The sequence below is a fragment of the Callithrix jacchus genome, chromosome 16, assembly GCF_049354715.1.
Source record: "Callithrix jacchus isolate 240 chromosome 16, calJac240_pri, whole genome shotgun sequence".
In the NCBI taxonomy this organism is placed as follows: domain Eukaryota; kingdom Metazoa; phylum Chordata; class Mammalia; order Primates; family Cebidae; genus Callithrix; species Callithrix jacchus.
The window spans coordinates 93250437-93266829 of NC_133517.1; the positions used below are offsets into that span (position 1 = coordinate 93250437).

Genomic DNA, 16393 nt, shown 5'->3' on the forward strand with positions numbered 1-16393 from the left:
GGCATGAGCCACCATGCCTGGCCTCCACCTTCTAATACACATATTAAATAACCAATCAATATAATACATGTTTATACAAATATTTCTTGAAACTATAATTCTAAATTTCTATCTACCAATTGCTGTATATTTTCAATCATATGCACTAAAATATTTACAATATTATTTTTCTACCATTTAAATTCAGAAATACAGAAAGCTAATTTGACTTACACAGTGAAGCCAAGGCCTATGAACTTCAAATCACTGAGACACAGTCTCAATCAGAGTGATCTGAAGAATCCAAAGAGAGAGAAAAAAAAACACTAGATAGATGCTCTAGTTAAATGGAAGAAAATTCTGGAATAAAAAACATGCTATTAAAAATGAAGAATTCCTTCATTTTGGGGGCTCCTGAATAGACTTGAAAGAGCTGAGGAAAATATAAATAACCTTAAAAATTAGTCAATAAAATTTATCCAAACTAAATAAAAAGAATAAAAATAAGTGGGGAATATAAAACAAACGTGCATCCCCCAAGAGTTAACCCAACCTACTATATGTATAATCGTTCACAGAAAAAGAATAGAAAGGGAGGAAATATTTGAAGGGATAATGACCAACAATTTTCCAAAACTAATGGAAGACACCAAATTAAACACAAGAACTTCAGAGAATCCCTTGAAGTACAAATATAAAATCAAATACCAAATATAAACATATGCCCCTAGTTTGCCTTCATAGTGAAACTATTAAAAACCAAAGATAAAGAAAAAACTTTGAAAGTGGCCAAAGAAAATACACATTGTGTAGTGAGACCCAATGGTAGGAATTACAGAAGATTACGCTTGAGAAACCATGCAAGCTGGAAAGCTTTGGAGTGATATCTACAAAGTACTGGAAGAGAGGGAAACAAAAAAAGTCCACCCAGCATCTCATACACAGTAAAACTCGGCTTCAGAAAATAAAATTATAAAAATAAATAAAATTTTAAAAATAAAATTTTTTTGATGAATACATATAGAAGAAATTCATTGGCAGTAGACCGTCACTGAAAGGAACTTAAAGGAAGTTCTAGAAATAGAAAGAGTATGATACTCCTTGGAAGTACCATATGGAAAAAGAGACCTAGACAAAGAAATACATGCTTATATTAAAAATAAAATGTGTCTCAAAAACTTAAGAAAATAGAAAGTTAAACCCAAAGAAAGCAGAAAATAAATAAAAGCAATTAGAACAGAAATCAATGAAACCAAATGCTGGTTTTATTTTTTAAAAATCAGTGGAGACTGACATAAGCAAGTTAAGGGAATAGGACTTTCCAACATTTGTTCCTCAACAGAAACATCAATTTGAACAACTTTCCACATGCGAAAACACCTTCATGAAACCTGAGGAAACCAGGTGAGAGATTATAGCAACTGAGTGTAGCAAAAAAAGTAAAAGGCACATTGAACAGGGTAAGGATAGTTTTAGGTTTCCTGTTCATACTTCCCCAACCTCAGACAGCATAGCACGAAGAGAGATATTCATTGCTAGGGGAAAAAAGAGAGAACAGAGCCCTCAACTCTACCTTGAACTCTAATATCAGGCAATTGTTTACTGTTTGACGGACAAAATGCAGTACTATGCAGACCCCCACAGCCACAGACATCAGGACTGTACATACAGACTGAGCCTCCAGGCCCACTCCAGGGCCTGAACAAATGCCACATCCCCAGGCTCCACACCTGACCACCAGACTTGGTCTTTGGCTGTGCCCAGTCTCCGGGATAACCCCAGGCTTCTACAATGCCCTCAGTGCCAGGCTGGCCCCCATGACCCCAGGAACCAGGCACACCCCAGCAGGCCAGCCCCTGCAGCTCAATCATCAAGCTAGAAGCTAGCACCCTCAGAAACAGCCTCCAGTCCAGCCTCTGTAGATATAGGCTCCAGGCCCACCTAGCACCAAACCAGCCCCTGCAGCCCAAGCCTCCAAGCCCTGGCATCAGGTGAGATCCCACAGCTCTAGGTTCCAGGCCTGCCCAGTGGACAAGGTCTACATGCAACTTCCAGGCATACTACAGAACCAGGGCAGCCCCAGCAGTCCTGGGCTCCTGAACACTCCCATTATTATATTGGCTCACATGGCCCCACATTACAAGGCATGGCCCCACATTACAAGGCATGTCCCAGCACAGGACAAGTGCCTAAAGCGCTAGTCATCAAGCCAGCATGAAAAGACCCAGCCTCCAGGATAGCACCTACAGATACAATGTCCAGGCCCATTCAACACAAAACCAGCCCCTGCAGCCCTAGCCTCCAGGATTCATTCAGGTTTCAGACCAGCCCAGTACAACAGAGGCCCATACTGCTGCAAGCATTGGCCCAAAACAGCAACAGGTTAGCATCCTGGCTTACGGCGAGAGGTCAGAACATGCAAAAACATAATCTAGGCATACTGAATACCATGCTGGTCCCTGAAGCCCCACCTCCAGGCCAGGCCCCGCAAAACCACACTCCAGCAGACCCACAGACCAATACTGTGACAGCAGAACCCAGTAGTGCCAAGTCAAACCACATGGAAAGAGTACCCAAATTCACTCTTGCAGACACAAGAACAAGTTCCACCCTAAAAAGCTTGGGCTCCAGGACCAACCAAGCACCAGGTCAGGTCCCATGGACTCAAGGTCCATCACAATGCACCTGTGCACCAACCCTATCCCAACACGTAGCCAGCCCCTCCTGACACAAGCTCAAGGCCAACTTCAATGCCAAGTCAGCCTCTGTGGATCCAAGCTTAAGGCCAGTTCCCACAGAAACAGGTTTGAGGACAAAGCCTACAGACCAAGTTAATTGGTCCACGCAGAGATTCCAGGATCAAAGCCCAACCTAATGAACCCAGGGGCCAGAGACACATAATCTGCAGACCCAGTTACCAGTTCAGTCTGCTCAAGAATTCCAGTAACAAGCCCACCTAACAACCATGCCAAACAGCTTGCCCAGAATCACCACATGGGCTCACTGGTGAAGCTGTTTTCCAGACAAAGACAATCTAAACACACTGGAATAAGCCCCTACTTCTCACATGCACAGCCATCAACAGAAGGTAAGAATAATCATGAAAACGCAAGGATATATAACACCACCAAAAGAGGAAGTATAAGAAGATGGTGGAAGAGAAGCCTCCATTAATCATCCTCCTCACAGAAACACCTCCACACAAAAGAATCGCTGTCATAAGAACCAACAATCAAATGAGCAATCACAGTACCTCGTTTTAACTTTGTACATAAAAAAGAGGCACTGAAGAGGGTAGAAAAGACAGTCTTAAATTCTCAATGCCATCCTTTCTTTGTCTATCAGCAGCAGCCACAGGGTACAGGAAGAGAATCTGTGACCTTATGGAAGGGAGAGTGTAGTAATTGTGAGACTTTTCACTGAAACTCAGTGATGACCTATCACAGTGGAAAGCGACACCAGGCAGAACTCAGCCACCCCGCATGGACGGGGCATTCAGACCAGCCCTATCCAGAAGGGACTTGCCCATCCCAGCACTATGAACCTGACTTCAGACAAAGACAAGCCCCATCACCATGAGCTAAAGGGGTCTGGGGTCCTAAATAATCCTGAAAAGTAATCTAGGCCACAGGACCACAATTCCTGGGAAATTCCTGATTCTGTGCTGGGCTCAAAGTCAGTGGATATGGGGAGCATGCAACCCAGTGAGACACCAGCTGAGGTGGCAAATGGAGTGCTTGCACCACACCCACCCCCCAACCCCAGGTAGCACAGCCCACAGTTCTGAGACTCCATCCCTCACTTGGCAGAGTAAAAAGGACTTTGTCTGGCAACCTGGATACCATCTCAGCCACAGCAGAATATATCAGCCACAGCTGTGAGGCCCCTAGCTCCCAGACAACATTTATATACATATCCTGGGCCAGAAAGGAAGCCACTGCCTTAAAGGAAAAAGCCCAGTCCTAGCAGGATTTATCGCCTGCTGACTAAAAAGCTTTAGTGCTCTGAATAGTCAGCAGGAAAGCCCAGGCAGTACTCGACGTGGGCCTTGGGTGAGACTCATAGATGTGCTGGCTTCAACACATTCCCAGTTGTGGTGGCCATAAGAAAAGACTTCACTGCTTGTGGAAAAAAGAGAGAACTTTGTCTTATGTTTTGGGTGCCAGCTCAGGCGCAGTAGAATGGAGTATCAGGTAGATTCCTGAGGCTTCTGACTACAGACCCAGGCTCTGAAATACCATTTATGAGCCTGTCTGGGAAGGGGAGGCACCTCGCCATTCTAAACAAAAGGTCAAAAGCCTGGCTGGCTTCAGCACCTGCTGATTGTAAAGCCCTTGATCCCTGAGCGAACACAGGTGGTACTTAGGCAGTGGTTACTGTGAACCTTCAGTGAGGCACAAGGCTGGGATGATTTCAGGTCTGACCCAGCACAGTCTCATTGGTGGTGGCCACAGGGGTATTTGTGTCACTCTTCCCCAACCGCAGGCAGCCCCAGAGAGACAGAGAGAGAGAGAGAGAGAGAGAGAGAGAGAGAGAGAGAGAGAGAGAGAGAGAGAGAGAGAGAGACTTGATTTGTTTGGGAGGAAATAAGGAAAGAGAACAGAGTCTCTGCCTAGTAATCCAGAGAATTCTTCCCAGATTTTACCCAAGACCTTATCCAAGGCAGTACCTCTATGAGTCTGCAACATTACTGGGATTGGCATGGGCCCTTGTGAAGATACAGCCACATTGATCAAAGACGTAGATCGCAATACCCAAGTCCCTTCAAATACCTGGAAAGGTTTACCAAGAAGGATGGGTAGAAACAACCCCAGACTGAAAGACTACAATACTTTACTCTTTGATGCCCAGAAACCAAAGAACATCTATGCACATCAAGACCATCCAGGAAAACATGACCACACCAAACAAACTAAATAAGGCACTAGGGACCAATCCCAGAGAGACAGAAATATGTGTCCTTTAAGACAGAGGAATTCAAAATAGCTGTTTTGAGGAAGCTCAGTGAAATTCAAGATACCATGGAGAAGAAATTCAGAATCCTATCAGATAAATTTAACAAAGAGATTAAAATAATTTAAAAGAATCAAGCAGAAATTTTAGTCTTAAAAAGTGCAACTGACGTACTGAAGAATGCATGAGTCTCTTCACAGCAGAATTGATAAAGCAGAAGAAATAATTAGTGACCTTGAAGACAAGCTATTTGAAAATACATGGTCAGAAGAGGGGAAAAAAAAGAATAAGAAACGAGTCCACCTAGAAGATCTAGAAAATAGCCTCAAAATGGCAAATATAAGAGTTATTGGCCTTAACGGTATAGATGGGGATAGGGGTAGAAAGTTTGTTCAAAGGGAAAACAGAGAACTTCCCAAACCTAAAGAAAGATATCAATATTCGAGCACAAGCAAGTTATAGAGCATCAAGCAGATTTAACCCATAAAAGACTACCTCAAGGCATTTAATAATCAAATTCCCAAAGGTAAAAGATAAAGAAAGAATCCCAAAAACAGCAAGAGAAAAGAAAGACACAAGATAGAATGAAGCTTCAATATGTCTGGCAGCAGAATTCTTAGCGGAAACCTTACAGGCCAAGAGAAAGTAGCATGGCTATTCAAAGTGTTGAAGGAAAAAATCTTTCACCCTAGAATAGTACATCCAGTAAAAATATCCTTCAAACATAAAGGAATAAAGACTTTGCTAGACAAACAAAAGCTGAGGGATTTCATTAACATCAGAGCTGCCAACAAGAAATGCTAAAGGAACTTCTTCCATCGCAAAGGAGAATGTTAATGAGCAATGGGAAATCATCTGAAAGTACAAAACTCACTAGTAATAGTAAATGCACAGAAAAACAAAAAAATATTATGACACTGTGATTGTGGTGTATAAACTACTGATATCTTGAATAGAAAGACTAAACAATGACTGTATCAAAAATAGTAACTACAAAATCTTTTCAAAACATAGACAGTATAGTAAGATATAAACAGAAACAACATAAAGTTAAAAAGAAGGGGAATAAAGGTTGTTTAGTATTTTTGTTAGTTTGCTTTTTTGCTTATCAGTTTGTTATGCAGTCAGTGTTAAGTTGTCATCGGTTTGAAATAATAGATTCTAAGACGTTATTTGTAAACTTCATGGCAACCTTAAATCAAAAAACATACAACAGACACACAAAATACAAGCTATTCACGCACACCACAAGAGAAACTGACCTTCACCACAAAGATGACAGGAAGGAAGGAAAGCAGGAAGATAGAACCACAAAGCAACCATAAAAAACAAAATGGCAGGGGTAAAACCTTATTCATATTGAATGTAAATTGACTAAACTCTCCAATCAAGAGACACATGGGGCCAGGCACAGTGGCTCATGGCTGTAATCCCAGAACTTCTGGAGGCTGAGGCAGGAGGATCACTGGAGGTCAGGAGTTTGAGACTAGCCTGGCCAACACTGCAAAACCCTTTCTCTACTAAAAATAAATTTCTTTTTAATTAGCTGAGCATCGTGGCACATGCCTAGAATACCAATTACTCAGGAGGCTGAGGCAGGAGAATCGCTTGAATCCAGGAAGCAGAGGTTGCAGTGAGCTGAGATCACCCCCCTACACTCTAGCCTGGGTGACAAAGTGAGACTCCATCTCAGAGAAAAAAAAAAAGACACATTGAGTAGTTGAATGTATTTTTGAAAAAAGATCTGTTGCCTGAAAGTAACACACTTCACCTATAAACAAACACACAGACTAAAAATAAAGCAACGGAAAAAGATACTCCATACAAAAGGAAACCAAAAAAGAGCAGAAGTAGCTATACTTATATCAGACAAAATAGATTTCAAGACAAAAATTATAAAAAGAGACAAAGAAGGTCATTATATAATGATAAAGGAATCAATTCAGCAAATGTATATAATAATTATAAATCTATATACATAAAAACAGTGAAGCACCCAGATATTGAAAGCAAATAAAGAGAGAGATAGACCTAAATACAATGATAGCTGGAGACTTCAAAACCCCACTTTCAGCATTGGACCGATCATCCAGACAGAAAACCAACAAAGAAACATCAGACTTAATCTGCACTATAGACCAAACAGAATTAATAGGTATTTAAAGAACATCTCATCCAATGGCTACAGAATACACATTCTTCCCCTCAGCACATGGATCATCCTCAAGGAGGAACCATAAGTTAGGCTACAAAACAAGTCTTTATACATTTTTTAATGAAATTATATCAAGTATCTTCTCTGACCACAATGAAATAAAACTAGAATTCAATAATAAGAGAAATTTTGCAAACTATACAAACACATGGAAATTAAACAATATGCTCCTGAATGACTAGTTGGTCAAAGAAAAAATTAACATGAAAGTTAAAAAAACACCTAGAGACAAACAAAAATGGAAACAACACACACCAAAATATATGTGGTGCAGCATGGGCAATTCTAAGAGAACAATTATAACAATAAATGGGTAGATCAAAAAAGAATAGAGACCCCAAATAAATTACCTAAAATTACAACCAAAGAAACTAGAAAAAGAAGAACAAACTAAGCCCAAAGTTAGCGAAAAAAGGAAATAATATGTATCAGAGCAGAAATCAGTGAAATCAGGAATTTAAAAAATAGAAAAGATAAAACTAAAAGTTGTTTTTTAAAAAATATAAACAAAATCAATAAGCTTTTAGCTAAACTAAGAAAAAAGGAGACTCCACTAAAAAAAATCAGGTGGAGTCCCGAAAAATCCTGAAATACAAAGGATCATAAGACACTACAATGAACTAATACCAATCCTTCTCAAACTCTTACACAAAACTGAATAGAAGAGAATACATCCAAACTCATAATTTTATGAGGCCAGCATTGTCCTGATACCAAAGCCAGACAATAAACTACAAAAATAATAAAATTACAGGTCAATATTCTTGATGAACATAGATGCAAAAATCCTCAACCAAATATTGGCAAACTGACTTCACTATCACATATAAAAGGAATATCCACCCTGAGTAAGTTGGATTCCTTCCAGAAATGCAAAGATAGTTCAACATACACAATTCTATAAATGTGATACACCACATTGACAGAATGAAGAGAACAAACCATATGATCATTTCAATAGATGCAGAAAAAGCACTTGATAAAATTCAATATCCTTTCATGATAAATACACTCTTAAATTAAGTATAGAACGAACATATGTCAACACAATACAGGTGTTACATTACAAACTCATAGCTAACATCATACTCAATGATGAAAAGTTGGAAACTTTCCTCTAAGATCAGTAAGAAGACAAGGATGCCAACTATTACAACTTATTTTCAACATAGTAATGGAAATCCTAGCAAGAGCCATTAAGAATAAGAAAGAAATAAAAGGCATCCAAATTGAAAAGGAAATTTAATTGTCTCTGTTTGTGACAACATAATCTCATCTATGGTAAACCCTACAGATTCCAGTATGTTGAAGAGATGTTCATACTCTTATCTTCATTGCAGCATTATTCACAATAGTCAAGATATAAATCAACTAAGTATGCATCAGTGAATGAATCAATAAAGAAAATGTGGTATATATACGCAATGGAACACTACTCAGCTATAAAAAAGAAAAAAGTCCTGTCATTTGTGACAACATAGATGAACTCACAGGACATTATGCTAAGTGAAGTAGACCAGGCACAGAAAGACAAATACTGCATGATCCATTTACATGTGAAATATTAAAAAGTTGAACTCATAGATGTAGAAGGTAGAATTATGATCACCAGAGACTGGGGTATGGAAGGTTAGGGAGATGCTGGTCAAAGGATGCAAAATTTCAGTTAGATAGGAGATTCAAGTGATCTATTGTACAACATTAATAATGTATTTTGAAAATCATAAGAGGGTAGACTTTATGTGTTCTCACCACAAAAATAAGTATGTGAGGTAATACATATGGCAATTAGCTGGACTGAGTCATTCCACAATATATACATACTTCAAAACACCATGTTGTATTAAGCATACACAATTTTTGTTAATTAAAAATTAAACAAAAAATTTAAAAATTTCAAGGAAAAAAATCACTAAAATTGATAAACCTCTAATTGGAATGATGAAGAAAACAAGACACAAATTACCTACAGCAAGAATGACAGAGATTATTACAGAACTCACAGTTAATCTAAATTAAATTTAAAAGACTACAAAGGATTACAAAAAACTGAATGCCCATAAATCCTATGACTTACATAAGAACTGATCATTTCTTTAAAAGACAGAAACTAGCACACTTCTTTCACCAAAAAAAATAGGCTGGCAAGTTTTATATCTATTAAATAAATTTTAATTCATAGTTTAAAACCCTTTCAAATCTAAAACTCTGGTTCTCAATGGTTTAATTGGTGAATTCTACCAAACACTGAAGGAAATAATAATACCAATTCTACATAGTCTCTCCCAGAAAACAGAGGATTTCCCAACTAACAGAACATTTCCCAACTAATCTATTAATGCCAGTATTACTCTGACACTAAACCACACAAAGAATCTGGGCATGGTTGTACATCCCTGTAGTCCCAGCTGCTCAGGAGGCTAACTCAAGAGGATTGCCTGAAAGAACCCATCTCTTAAACAAACAAAAAAATTTACGGCTCGTGGTTGGCAAAATAGCTGAATAGGAACAGCTCCAGTCTGCTGCAGCTTCTAGAGAGATCAACACAGAAAGTGGGTGATTTCTTCATTTTCAACTGAGATACCTGGCTCATCTGACTGGGACAGCAGAACCAGGGTGGGGTGTCACCACACAGGGGAAGTGCAAAGGGTTGAGGAACTCCCTCCCCTAGCAAAGGGAAGCTCTGAGGGACAATGCTGTGAGGAATGGTGCACTCCAGCCCAGATACTACGCTTTTCCCACAGTCTTCACAACCCACAGACCAGGAGATTCCCTCCAGTGCCTATGCCACCAGAGCCCTGGGTTTCAACCACAAAACTGGGTGGCCATTTGGGCAGACACTGAGCTAGCCGCAGGAGTTTCTTCTCATACCCTAGTGGTGCCAGGAACACCAGTGAATCACAACTGTTCACTCCCCTGGAAAGCAAGCTTAAGCCAGGAAGTCAAGTAATCTAGCTCAGTGAATTCTACCCCTCACGGAACCCAGGAAGCTAAGATCCACTTACTTAAAATTCCGGTTGCCAGCACCCCAGTCTGAAGTCGACCTAGGATGCTGGAGCTTCATGGGAAAAGGGGCATCAATCATTATTGAGGCTTGAATAGGTGGGTTTTCTCCCACAGTGTAAACAAAGCCACCAGGAAGTTCAAACTGGGTGAAGCTCAACAAAGCCACTATAGCCAGACTGCTTCTCTAGATTCCTCCTCTCTGGGCAGGGCATCTCTGAAGGAAAGGCAGCAGCCCCAGTCAGGAGCTTATAAATAATACTCCCATCTCCCTGGGACAGAGCACCTGAGGGAAGGGGTACTGAGGGTACAACTTAAGCAGAATTAAATGTTCCTGCTTTCTAGCTCTGAAGAGCAGTGAATCTCCCAGCACAGCCCTCAAGCTCTGCCAAGGGACAGACTGCCTCCTCAAGTGGGTCCCTGACCCAAATGCCTCCTGACTAGGAGAAACCTCCCAGCAGGGGTCAACAGACACCTCATACAGGAGAGCTCCAGCTGGCATCTGGCAGGTGCGCCCCTAGGATGAAGCTTCCAGAGAAAGGAACAGGCAGCAATCTTTGCTGTTCTGCAGCCTGTGCTGGTGTTACCCAGGCAAACAGGGTCTGGAGTGGACCTCCAGCAAACTCCAGCAGACCTGCAGCAGAGGGAACTGCCTGTCAGAAGGAAAGCTAACAAACAGAAAGGAATAGCATCAACATCAACAAAAAGGATGTCCACACCAAAACTCTACCAAAGGTCACCAACATCAAAGACCAAAGGTAGATAAATCCAAGATGAGAAAAAAATAGTGCAAAAAGGCTGAAAATTCCATAAACCAGACAACCTCTTCTTCAAAGGATCACAACTCCTCTCCAACAAGGGAACAAAACTGGACAGAGAGTGGGTTTCACAAATTGAAAGAAGTAGGCTTCAGAAGGTGGGTAATAATGAACTCCTCCAAGCCAAAAAAGCATGTTCTAACCCAATGCAAGAAAGCAAAGAACCTTGAAAAAAGGAACTGCTGACTAGAATAATCAGTTTAGAGAAGAACATAAATGACCCGATGGAGCTGAAAAACACAGCACGAAAACTTTGTGAAGCATATGCAAGTATCAGTAGCCAAATCAATCAAGCAGAAGAATGTCCGAGATGGAAGATCAACTTAATAAAAAAAAGCATGAAGACAGGCTACAGTAACCAAAACAGCATGGTACTGGTACCAAAACAGATATTGACCAATGGAACAGAACAGAAGCCTCAGAAATAACACCATACATCTATAACCATCTGATCTTTGACAAACCTGACAAAAACATGCAATAGCGAAAGGATTCCCTATTTAATAAATGGTATTGGGGAAACTGGCTAGCCATATGCAGAAAACTGAAACTCTTAGAAGGAAACCTTATACAAAAAATTAACTCAGGATGGAAATCAAGACTTAAATGTAAGAGGTAAAACCACAAAAACCCTAGAAGGAAACCTAGGCAATACCATTCAGGACATAGGCATAGGCAAAGACTAAATGCCAAAAGCAATGGCAACAAAAGCCAAAAATAAAAAATGGAATCTAATTAAACTAAAGAGCTTATGCACAGCAAAAACAAACAAATAAACAAAACTTACCATCAGAGGAACAGAATGAGAGAAAATTTTTGCAATCTATCCATCTGACAAACGGCTAATATCCAGAATCTACAAAGAATTTATACAAATTTACCAGAAAAAAAAATCCCGTTGAAAACTGGGAAAAGGATATAAACAGACACTCCTCGAAAGAAGACATGTATGTGGACAACAAACATATGAAAAAAATCTCATCATCACTGGTCATTAGAGAAATGCAAATCAAAACCACATTGAGATAACATCTCACACCAGTTAGAATGGCGATCATTGAAAACTCAGGAAACTACAGATGCTGGAGAGGATGTGGGGAAATAGGAACACTTTTACACTGTTGGTGGAAGTGTAAATTAGTTCAACCATTGTGGAAGAGTGTGGCAATTCCTCAAAAATCTAGAACCAGAAATACCATTTGACCCAGCAATCCCAATACTAGGTATATACCCAAAGGATTAGAAATCATTCTGTTATAAAGACACATGCAGACGTTTGTTTATTGCAGCATTGTTCACAATAGCAATGACTTGGAACCAACCCAAATGCCCATCAATGATAGACTGGATAAAGAAAATGTGACACACTTGTGCCATGGAATCCTGTGCAGCCATAAAAAAGTATGAGTTCATGTCCTTTGCAGGGACCTGGATGAAGCTGGAAACCATTATTCTCAGCAAATTACCACAAGAACAGAAAACCAAACACCACATGTTCTCACTCATAAGTGGGAGTTGAACAATGAGAACATATGGACACAGGGAGGGAAATATCAGGGCCCGTTGGGGAGTGAGGGGCTATGGAAGGAATAGCATTTGGAGAAACAACTAATGTTGACGATGGGTTGAAGGGTGCAGCAAACCATGGCACATGTAAACCTATGTAACAAACTTGCATGTTCTACACATGTATCCAAGAACATAAAGTATAATAAAAAAGTTTTTAATTATGAAGATACTGGAAGAAATTATAGACCAACACACTATTTCTCATAAGCAGATGTAAAAATTCTCAACACCAAAAATATTAGCAAATCAAATCCAAAAATGTGTTAAAGGATAATACGTCACAAATAGGTGGTGTTTATCTTAGAAATGCAAGTTTAAATCCATACTTTAAATTCAAGCAATATAATCTGTCATATTAATATGATTACCTAAAAATACACTGAGAAAGCATGTCACACAACTTAAAAAACTAAGAATTGACAGAGACTTCCTTAGCACAGTAAGAACATCTGTAAAACAGTCTACAGCTAACATCACACTCTACGGCAAAAAACTGAACACTTCCCCATAAGATCAGTTAACAACACAAGGTGTCCTCTTTCACTACTTCTAAGCCACATCAAACTTAAAATCCTAGCCACTGCATTAAGGCAAAAGAAAATGAAAATACAAAGCTGACAGATTGGAAAGGAAAACAGAAAACTATGTGCAGTTGCCCTGCTTGTCTATGTATAAAATCTCAAAGAAACTAGTAAAAAAAAAAAAAAGTCGTGTAACAAATAAATGAATTTAGCAAGGTCACAGGATACAAGATTAATATACCAAAAAATTACATATGTATTTAGTAGCTATAAACAATTGAAAAGAAATATTTTTATACACAGTCTGCAACAGCACCAGAAATAAAGAAAAAAGATTCAGGTATAAATCTAACAAGATATGAACAGGCTTCCTATGGTGAAAACTATAAAACATTGATAAGAGAATCAAGGGAGACCTAAATAATAGAAAAAATATACTGCATTACCCAATGGCAAGACTCAAATTGTTAAGATCACAATTCTCTTTGAAAAGATCTATTGAATCAACGTGATTCCCAATCAAACTCCCAGCATATTTTGTTTTATAAAAATTGACCAGCTAGCTCAAAAATTTCTTTTAAAAACGAAGAAAGCTGAAAGACTCATAGTACCTGATTTGAAGACTATGAAAGCTGTAGTGATCAAGTAAACATGGTATTGACAAAGGATAAAGTTACATATCAACGGATGCAATGGTAAGTCCAGAAGTAGTACAATACTTAGTGATCATTAACACTTTTTACAAAGGTGCTGAAGTAATTTGATGGAAAAAAATTGTCTTTTAAGCAATTAGAAATTTATATGTAAACCTAGCAATATCATTTGGATGTTTTGTACCCTCTAAATCTTACATTGAAATGTAATTTCCAGAGTTGGAGGTGGGGCCTGGTGGGAGGTATCTGGGTCATGGGGGTGGATCCCTCATGAATGCCCTGGTGCTCTCCTCATGCTCATAGAGTGAGTTCTTGTTCTGCTAGTTCACAGGAGAAATCGTTGTTTTTAAAAGTCTGGGACCACTCCCTGCCCTTGCTCCCTCTCTTGCCATGTGACGTGCCTGCTTCCCCTTTGCCTTCCACCACGAATGGAAGGTTTCTGAGGCCTCACCAGAAGCCATTGACAGCACTTCATTTCTTGTGGAGCCTGCAGAAACATGAGCCAAATAAAACTCTTTTCTTCATAAATAACCCAGGTTATTCTTCGGAGCCAAGTTGAAGAGACTAACATAAATAGTAATTGAAAATCCATGTGTAAAAAACAAAAACCTCAACTCGCACTTCACACCTTATAAAAAAATTAACTCAAAATGAATTACAAAACTAAATATAATGGCTAAAACTATAAAAATTCTAGAAGAAAACATTCAAGAATATCTTTGTGATCTTGGAATAAGCAAAGACTTCTTAGATACGTTAAGAAAATATTTATTTAATAAAATATTTAAAAATATGGGCCGGGTGCAGTGGCTCATCCCTGTAACACCAGCACTTTGGGAGGCTGAGGCAGGCAGATCACCTAAGGTCAGGAGTTCAAGACCAGCCTGGCCAACATGGTAAAACCCCATCTCTACTAAAAAATACAAAAATTAGCTGGTCATGGTGGTGGGCACCTGTAATTCCAGCTACTCAGGAAGCTGAAGCAGGAGAATTGCTTGAACCCAGGAGGTGGAGGTTGCAGTGAGCCGAGATGGCACCATTGCACTCCAGCCAGGGCAACATAGTGAGACTCCATCTCAAAAAAAAAAAAGTATGATCTAGAAAGTAGTCATGAACAATATATAAATGAGTAAGTGTAGCTGTGTTCCAGTAAAGATTTATTTATGCACACTGAAATTTGAATTTTATGTTGTTTTTACAATTACAAAATATCATAAATTTAAAAAAATTTAATCAATCATTTAAAAGTGTAAAAAATTATTTTTAACTTACTAGTTATACACAAACAGGCAGTGGAAAAGAATTGGCTTGTGTACTGTAGACTGCCCACTTCTCTATGATATAGTTTCACTTATATGACATTCTTAGAAAAGCAAAATCAGATTAATGGTTGCCAGGGGCTGGAGTAAAGTGATGGGCACAAGAAACCTTTTGGGATAAAGGAAATATTCTATGTCTTGATTATAGTGATAGATTTTATGTTTGCCAAAACTCACTCCAGTATATGCATAAAAGACATTAATTTTACTGTAAACAAACTATAGCTCAAGAAACCTGACATTAAGAAAAGTTAGATTTCCAAGTGCTAACATAAAGTCAGCCAGTAAATTAAAAAACAAAATTCCAGGAGTCCTTATATCTACTTCATCACAAAAGTATTCTTCCTTTTTTATATCTAATATCAATGAAAACTGTTTTAAAATCAGTTTTATTAACTTTTCCTGTCACTTCAGATAATACCCTATTTTCCCCTATTAATCTCCCACCAAGTTTAAGTGAAGCTCTGTTAACTCAAAACAAGCAACACTACAGGAGGTTCAGGCCCACAAATGAATGAGCTCTGCATCAGAGCTTCTCCCACCATTTAGAAGAATCATCTTTCCAAGTGTAGCAATTTGACACATATTTGTACATTTGTACCATACTGTACATTTCCACTGCAACACTGTTGATACACTTCTTATCTTTGAAATTCTTCTCAGTAAATGACTAAACCCCATTGGAAGAAAGAACAAGACAGAAAAATTAGGAAGAGCAATATTGTTTCAGTTCCAGAGGCACTGGAATACTAGCCAATCAACCAAGTGCTGGGTTTGAATGTCCCTGCCAAAACTCATGTTGAACTTGATTGCCAATGTGGCAGTACAGTATTGGCAGATGTGGCCTCCTAAGAGTTGTTTGGGTTATGGGGACAGATATCTCATGAATAGATTAATGCCGTTCCTTGGGAATGAGTGAGTTCTTGCACTAAAATGTATTAGCCCTGACAAGAGTGAGATGTGGAAAAGACTCTGGCTTCCTTCGTTTTACTCTCTTGCTTCCTCTTTCACCATTTGATCTCTTTACACCTGCCCACTTGCTTTCAGTTTTCTGTTATGAATGGAAGCAGCATAAAGTCCTCACCAGAAGCGAAATAGATGCCAGTGCCTGCTTCTTGAACTTCTAAGCCTGCAGAAACATGAGCTAAATAAGCTTTTCTCTACAGATTACCAGCCTCATGTATTCCATTTTAATAACACAAAAGGGACTAAGATACCAAGGAACACTGAAACAGAAACTAAAAATCCAGGTGAGTGAACTGTGCTATACTATAATGGCAATGCCTCAAGGGAAGTGGAAGCCCCATTTCTCACACACCAGAGTAGGCCAGTTAAATTAGCAGAGAGTTAGCAACTATCTATC

At 39.1% G+C, this 16393-nt stretch overlaps 1 protein-coding gene across 29 annotated transcripts in view; it reads right to left on the bottom strand.

Moving 5' to 3' along the window:
• The window catches only part of RIMS2 (regulating synaptic membrane exocytosis 2), a 724815-nt gene that overhangs the window by 550466 nt on the left and 157956 nt on the right, over positions 1-16393 (bottom strand). The window lies entirely within an intron of this gene.